Here is an 8,928-nt window from a genome sequence, read left to right on the forward strand (position 1 = left end):
AAAAAAGAAAAAAAAAAAAAAAAAATCAGCCAGGCATGCTAGTGCATGCCTGTAATTCTGGCTACCTGGAAGGCTGAGGCGGAAGGATGGCCGGAGCCCAGCCGGTTAAGGCTGCGGTGGCCGGGAACGGCCGCTGCACTCCAGTCTGGGCGACAGAGTGAGACTCCAACTCAAAAAACAAAAAAAGAAAACAACAAAACAAAACTGGACATCCACGGGAAGAAACCAATAAATGGAACGACTCTAAAATCAGAGCCTTCTGCTCATCAAAAGGCAGGGGGCATTTCAGAAAGCGCCCTGTCTTATTATTGCTCCCCAACTGTTGCTGACAATTTGGCTGTTTCCCAGAGGACTCAGGATACACAGATCCTACTTGTCACTGTGCTCTCCAGAGGATATGGGAATTCCTCCAGGTACAACAAACACTCATTTCTGGTTTTCAGAATGATTTTTAGTTTTCACTTATTCTGTCTCCGTATTATCGATAAAGATACTGTTGTCTTTAAGATATAGACTTGTTTTTCATCAAAAACCATCATTACAACTCTTTTTAAAAAAAAAGAAAAATTCCTGGCAGGGCACAGCACCTCATGTCTATAATCTCAGCACTTCAGGAGGCCGAGGTGAGAAGATTGCCTGAGCCCACAGGTTCAAGACCAGCCTGGGCAACTTGGGGAGACCTCATCTCTACAATAAATCTAAAAAGTAGCCAGGCATGGTGACACGTTCCTGTAGTTCCAGCTACTTATTAAGGTTGAGGCAGAAAGATCACCTGAGCCTAGCAGGTCGTGGTTGCAGTGGCCATGAGCGTGACACTGCACTCCAGCCAGGGCAACAGAGTGAGACTCAAACTCAAAAAAAAAAAAAAGAAAGAAAGAAAGAAAAGAAAAATTCTCACAAGAGACTGATGGGAATTTCATTCTGGGTGCCCATTTTAAGACACACAGCGACACAGCAATAAAACAGAGTTCACCCGTAGGAAACTTCACCTAACTTATAGGCAGCCTAGAAACTACAACAGGAAAAAGAGAACAGCGGCAGGAAGCAGACACGTGCAACCCACAGAAAAGACAACTCGGCACATACGCAACCTAAAAGAGAGACAGACTGATGTTATTCTTGAGGAAGAAATTAGACTAGCAGTAGCTGATAGTTACTAAGAGGGAATTTTCTGCCAATTCAAATAAACAAATAATAAATGTATGCCATTTGTAAGAATGAGCACTCAGTCACCAAAGAGGCAGAATGGAATCAAGGAAGAAAATAATGATCTCTCTGAGGACTGGAAAAGGACATCCTTGTGGGTGGAAGAGACTCGGGTGACAGATCTCTCTTAATTCAAGCTTCTAAAGTCTCCATGCTTGGCCAAGTCTGGTGGCTCACACCTATAATGCCAGCACTTCGGGAGGCTGAGGTGAGAGGACTGCCTGAGTCCAAGGGTTTGAGACCAGCCTAGGCAACTTGGTGAGGCCTCATCTTCACAATAAAAAAAAAAAATCAAAACATTAGTTGGGCATGGTGGCGCATGCCAGTACTTCCAGCTACTTGGAAGACTGAGGCAGAAGGATCACCTGAGCCCTGCAGGCTGAGGCTGCGGTGGCCATGAGTGTGCCACTGCACTCCAGTCTGGGCGACAGAGTAAGACTCCAACTCAAAAATAAAATAAAATAAAGTCTCCATGCTTAACGATGGTTAACTGGGGAAAGCACAAACAAAAAGCCACTGGTACTTTCTTTTTAAAGTATGTATATTAAAACAAGTTGAAATTCCACTTTATAACTATAAATGTTTACCTATACACATTAAAAACATGAATACATATGTCAGATAATATAAAAATAATAGTTACGTTAGGATCACAGAATCACAAATAGTTATTCATTTTCTCTACCACTGTATTCACTGAAGAAAACCCACAAATCAGGATGGCTTTATAAAACATGAATAATGGACTAGGCATGGTGGCTCACACCTGATTTGGGAGGCGAATGCAGAGGGATCACTTAAGGCCAGGAGTTCAAGGCTAGCCTGGGCAACTTAATAAGACACTGTCTCGAAAGAAAAAATATATATGTAAAAATATAAATATCTGCAATATAACCATTATTATTACTTTGTATAAAATAATTGCACCCAACAATACCATCCCCGGCCAGGTTCGGTGGCTCAGCCTGTAATCTCACGTTTTGGGAGGCCGAGGTGAGTGGATTGCCTGAGCCCATGGGTTCCAAACCCACCTAGGCAACTTGGCGAGACCTCATCTCTATAATAAATCAAAAAATCAGCCAGGTGTGATAGTGCGCGCCTGTAGTTCCGGCTACTTGGAAGGCTGAGGCAGAAGGATCACCGAAGCCCGGCAGGTTGAGGCTGCGGTGGCCGGGAGCGGCCACTGCACTCTGTCTGGGCGACAGAGTGAGACTCCAACTCAAAAAAAAAAACCAAAAACAATACCATCCCAAAACCTTTCAGAAACAGAGAGAAAGTAATACACATACAATACCGAGCACTCTGGATTTATTTCTAGAGCTTCATTTGCATAGGTTAGTTTATTATAAAAATCCTACAACTAGCTACAAATAACAAAATTAATCCTGCAACTATGTCTTAAGCTCTTTTTCGAATGCTTAATGGACTGGCAAAACTATAACAATGAAACTGGACCCACTTACATATGTATAGCAGTCTTGTAGATAAAGCAAAGTGAATACACAGTTGAGCACCATTAAGACACTTTGCTCTCTGACTCACTATGCCACTCCTAAGAGTTTTCTCTAAATAGGACAGATATACCTAAAATTAAAAGAGGGCTCAATGAATTCCAGCTCTCCAAAATGATGGAGTATTAGCAGCTATTAAACTAAGAATTATTAAAAGTGAACAAAGCCGGGCTCGGTGGCTCAGCCTGTAATCCCGCGCCTTTGGGAGGCTGAGGTGAGTGGATTGACTGAGTCCGCGGGTTCAAGACCCGCCTGAGCAGTGAGACCTCATCTCTACAATAAATCAAAAAATCAGCTGGGCGTGGTAGCGCATGCCTGTAATTCCGGCTACTCGGAAGGCTGAGGTGGAAGGATCGCCAGAGCCCAGCAGGCAAGGCTGCGGTGGCTGGGAGCGGCCACTGCACTCCAGTCTGGGCGACCGAGTGAGACTCCAACTCAAAAAAAAAAAGTGAACAAAACAAAAGGAGTGTTTGTTTAATAAAGTAACAAAGCTGGGCTCAGTGGCTCAGCCTGTAATCCCGCGCTTTTGGGAGGCTGAGGTGAGTGGATTGCCTGAGCCTGCGGGTTCGAGACCCGCCTGGGCAGGCAATACCTCATCTCTACAATAAATCAAAAAATTAGCCGGGCGTGGTAGTGCGCACCTGTAGTTCCGGCTACTTGGAAGGCTGAGGCGGAAGGATCGCCGGAGCCCAGCAGTTCGCGGCTGCGGTGGCCGGCAGTGGCCACTGCACTCCAGTCTGGGCGACAGTGAGACTCCAACTCAACAACAAAAATAAAAAATTAAAAAATAAAGTAACAAAACAAAAAAGTGTAAATACACTCGTTTCAAGTGATCTATATGTAATATTATGATATAAAAATCATTATGTTATGATGATGTAATTACAGGTTATTATTCATTTTCTCTAATGGGAAAATAACTGGAAAAAACTCTATTTGGAATAGTACTTTTTGTAAGAGTGTGTGTGTGTGTATGTGTGTGTATATTTTATATACAACACCTCTGCACACAGTAATACTATCTAAAAATCTCTTGGAAATAGAAATTAATACATACATAGTAGAAAATTTTGAATTTATTTCTAGAGTTTCACTTGTCAATATTAAGAAATTCTCAGGCTGGCCACAGTGGCTCACACCTGTAATCCCAGCACTTTGGGAGGCCAAGGTGGAAGAACTGCTTGAGCTTAAGGAGTTTAAAATCACCCTGGGCAACATTGCAAGACCCTCCATCTCTGCAAAAAAAAAAAATTTTTTTTAATTAGCAGGTGTGGTGGCACATGTCTATATTCCCAGCAACTCAGGAGGCTGAGGTGGAAGGATCATCTGAGCCTAGGAGGTTGAGGCTCGTGATTTTGCCACTGCACCCAGCCTAGGTGACAGAGTGAAACCCCAACTCAAAAAAAAAAAAAATTTCCTACAAAATTGGCTGTAAATAATAAAACTGATACGGAGATGTTTTGTTCAAAGAAAAGCTATATTTGTCATTTCACTCTTTTCTATTTCCTTAGACATCCACTGGTATTTGCCTCAAAAATCTGTAACTCAAAATGGAGGCTGTTTTTCCTCTTTCAGTCTTATTTCTTTATTTTTTTTCCCAGCAGCTCTTAGTCTTACAAATAATTTTTATAGGCAGTGGCTCACACCTATAATCCCAGCACTTTGGGAGGCTGAGATGAGAGAATCGCCTGAGCCCACAAATTCGAGACCAGCCTAGGCAACTTGGCGAGACCTCATCTCCATAATAAATCAAAAAATTAAGGCCGGGCTCGGTGGCTCAGTCTGTAATCCCACGCTTTGGGAGGCCGAGGTGAGTGGATTGCCTGAGCCCGCGGGTTCGAGACCTGCCTGGGGAACTTGGTGAGACCTCAACTCTGCAAAAAATCAAAAGTCAGCCAGGCATGGTAGTGCGCGCCTGTAATTCCGGCTACTTGGAAGCCTGAGGCGGAAGGATCGCAGGAGCCCAGAGAGTCGAGGCTGCGGTGGCCACTGCATTCCAGTCTGGGCGACAGAGTAAGACTCCAACTCAAAAACAAAAAATTAGCCGAGGATGATGGCGTATGCCTGTAGTTGCAGCTACTTGGAAGGCTGAGGTGGAAGGATCGCCTGAGCCCAGCAGGTTGAGGCTGCAGTGGCCAGGAACATGCCACTGCCCTCCAATCTGGGTGACAGAGTGAGATTCCAACTAAAAAAAAATTTTTTTTATTATGAAACATACAAAAGAAATTATAAAATATATGCATGTGACTTTAAAAGCTCAATAAAGTTAATCATAGAATTTAAATAGTGGGATATCATCCACTAAACAATCTATTAAACTTTTATTTGTAAATTTTTTTTTTTTAGTCCGAGTCTCACTCTATCACTCAGGCTGGAGTGCAGTGGCATAATCACGGCCACTGCAGCCTCGAACTGTTGGGCTCAGGCAATCCTTCTGCCTTAGCCTTCCAAGTAGCTAGAACTACAGATGTGCACCACCACACTCAGCTAATTTTTTGATTTATTGTAGAGACGAGGTCTCGCCATGTTGCCCAAGGTGGTCTCAAATCCATGGGCTCAGGCAATCCTCTAGTCTCTGTCTCCCAAAGTTTTGGGATTACACACATGAGTCAACACGCCCGGCGTAAATTTTTATAGTACAATGTTGAGAAGGAAAATGGAAAAACACAAGCATATAATCTAACCCTCTGCACTCAGATGTCCTCTCTGAGGGGACATCGTAAATCTAGCAAAGTACTCGGATGTCCCCTCATGGGACATAAGCAGATTGCTGGTGACTATACAGGACAAATTTTAGCCATCTAGCCAGTACAAATTTTTCTCAAATGTATGTTTCCTTGAAGTTTTCCATTCAAATTGCACAAAAAATCAAATTAAGAGATAGAATAGGCCAGGTGCAGTAGCTCAAGTCTATAATCCCAGCACTTTGGGAGGCCAAGGTGAAAGTATTGCCTGAGATCAGGGGTTCGAAACCAGTCTGGGTAACTTGGTAAGACCTTGTTTCTACAATAAATCAAAAAAATAAACCGGGCATGGTAGCATGTGTCTGTAATTCCTGCTACTTGGAAGGCTGAGGCGGAAGGATCGCCTGAGCCCAGCAGCTCAAGGCTGCGGTGGCTGTGAGTGTGCCACTGTGCTCCAGGCTGAGCAACAGAGGGATATTCCAACTCAAAAAAAAAAAAAGAGATGGAATATATACTGAAATATATGTCTAAAAAATCAGCTGTAGCCAGGCTCGGTGGCTCAGCCTGTAATCCATGCCTTTGGGAGGCTGAGGTGAGTGGATTGCCTGAGCCCGCGGGTTCGAGACCTGCCTGGGCAGTGAGACCTCACCTCTACAATAAATCAAAAAATCAGCCAGGCGTGGTAGCGCATGCCTGAAATTCCGGCTACTTGGAAGGCTGAGGTGGAAGGATCACCGGAGCCCAGCAGGCAAGGCTGCGGTGGCCGGGAGCGGCCACTGCACTCCAATCTGGGCGACCGAGTGAGACTCCAACTCAAAAAAAAAAAAAAAAAATCAGCTGTAGCTATGTAGAAAGAGAATGTGTGAAGTACTTTCACAGTGGTGTATAAACTGGACAATAAATCACATATTACTAATGTGGGAGTAAGAAAACGAAGACTGCATCATTTGCTCAAATAGGAAAACACCAGGTGGAAGATGTCAAACAAATTGCTACTGCCCAATATGTGTCAGTGAACCTGCAATACATGTCAGTGACTTTTTCACACGTTACCACACATTAGAAAAAATAAGATAAACATTTTTAATTTTTTGTCTAAGTTTATCAATATCCAAAATTTCATTATAAGTCAAAGACCATTACAATAAAACAAATTTTAATATGAAGTAATTCATTTTTTACTATTTTGTAAAAATAAAAAAAAGTGTGAAAAGCTGGTAGATCTGACCAGCAAGATGTCCCTGAGAGCAAGAGGTTAAAATAGTAATAATAAAGCAAGCACCACACACTCATCACATGCCTTAACAAAATGTTACCTATGCCTTAAAAACTCCGTATGTCCCCTTCCCTATCAAGGTACTCACTTCCAGAACTGTGTGTTCAACACTTCCCTATAGAGCCCTTGTACACTGCTGGTGAGAATGTAAATTAATATGGCCATTGGGGAAATAGCATAGAGGTTCCTTAAAAAATTAAAAATAGAACTACCATATGACCCAGCAGTCCCACTTCAGGGTATAAATCCAAAGGAAACAAAATCAGTGTCTGGAAGAGGTATCTGCACTCCCATGTTCGCTGCAGTGTTATTCATAACAGCCAAGTTGCAGAAAGAACCTGAGTGTTCAAGGACAGACAAATGGATAAAGTAAATGTGTGTATATGTGTGTATGTATGTACATACATACACACACACACATGCTTTCACACACACACACAGAATATTATTTGGTCATAAAGAAGAAAATCCTGCCATTTGCGGCAACATAGGTGAACTTAAGAGGACATTATACTAAGTAAAAGAAACCAAAAAAGACAAATGTATGGTATCACATATGAAATCTTAAAAAAAAAGTTGAACTCATAGAAACAGAGTAGAATGGTGGATGTCAGAGGCTGGGGGTGGGGAAATGGGATAAATGTTAGTCAAAGGGCACAAACTTTCAATTATGAAATCAATTCTGGAGACCCAATTCTGGAGACATGCTACTTCTAGTAAATAATATTGTATCGTATACTTGAAATCTGCTTAGAGTAGACCCTAGCCATTCTCACCAACCAAAAAAAAAGTTACTATATGAGGTAATATATGTGCTAATTAACTTGATTGTGGTAATTATTTCACTATACTTAGATCAAATCACTTTGTACAGTTTAAACATACACAATTTTGTCAATTATACCTCAGTAAGGCTGGAAAAAGAATGTCCTTATAGTGTTGTCACCTATGGATTTATATCTAAACGATCTCTGGTTTGCTTACAACTGGCTTTTCCACTGAAAGAATTCTACATCTGTGTTCTCTGTAGCTCCTGTCCTTCAACACCACACTGCTGAGATCTGCCCACACAGATGCACGCTATGGCGAGGGCTCACTCACTTTCACTGACTGCTCTAATTAGTATACCTCTGTGTGAATGTACCAGTCATCGATCCATTCTACTGCTGATGCACATTTTGGTTATTTCCATTTTGGGGCTCTTACTAATAATGTTGCTAGGAACATGACTGCACATGTGTTCCGGGCACAAACCCAAGAGACGCTCTAAGCACAGTGCTGGGGTAGAGGGTATGCTCACCACTGGGGCAGAGGGTATGCTCACCTTTACCAGATGATGCAAAATGTTTCCAAATGACTAAAGTAAGCTAAGCTCCCATCCAAAGTGGACAAGAATCCCATGGAGCTACATCAAGAGTCCATCCACTTCAATTTCTGGCAATCTGGTGAGTGCAGCAGTAAGTTCGAGCAGCTTAACTCGCACCGTGGAGACCAACTCTCTTTTTCCTGTGCTTACAGGCATCTCTGGCCTACTGTCCCACTGTTCTTATGCAGGTATTTATCCTGTGGTCCATAAATGCATTAATATATTATATTCCTCCAAGCATTACCAGGAAAGATACTCACTAGCAAATTTTCTGACAAACTCCAATTTAAGAGTCATCTTCAATTGAATAAAACCCATTACAAAAGTGCCTAAACAGAATCAATTATTCCCCACCACAAGGAACCAGGCTCCCTGGAGATATGGCTAATGCCAGGGTGGGATCAAGGGACATACAAGACTAGCCTTAAACATCTTGTGCCAGAAAATAAAGGAAGTGTTCAGAAAGTGACAGGAATATACTTCTTTTTTTTTTTGAGTCAGTCTCACTCTATAGTCCAGGCTGGAGTGCAGTGGCACACTCACAACCACTACAGCCTCAACATACCGGGCTCAGGTGATCCTTCTGCCTCAGCCTTCCAAGTAGCTGGAACTACAGGGACACACAATCACATCCGCCTAATTTTTTTATTTACTGTAGAGATGAGGTATCGCCAAGTTGCCCAGGCTGGGCTCGAACCTGTGGGCTCAGGCAATCCTCTCATCTCGGCCTCCCAAAGTGCGTGGATTATAAGTGTGAGCCACCACACCCAGCCAGAAATATACTTCTAACATCAAAAGTATGCCAGTCTAAGCCGGGCTCGGTGGCTCAGCCTGTAATCCCGCGCCTTGGGAGGCTGAGATGAGTGGATTGACTGAGCCCGCAGG

The 8,928-nt window shown here is 42.8% G+C and overlaps 1 protein-coding gene across 1 annotated transcript in view; it reads right to left on the reverse strand.

Annotated features, from left to right (window-relative positions):
• EP400 (E1A binding protein p400) overlaps positions 1-8,928 on the reverse strand; it is a 117,488-nt gene that overhangs the window by 98,125 nt on the left and 10,435 nt on the right. The gene's annotated exons all lie outside the window — the stretch shown is intronic.

This window comes from Carlito syrichta, unplaced genomic scaffold (genome assembly GCF_000164805.1).
Source record: "Carlito syrichta isolate Samal-C Ts95f unplaced genomic scaffold, Tarsius_syrichta-2.0.1 Scaffold306821, whole genome shotgun sequence".
In the NCBI taxonomy this organism is placed as follows: domain Eukaryota; kingdom Metazoa; phylum Chordata; class Mammalia; order Primates; family Tarsiidae; genus Carlito; species Carlito syrichta.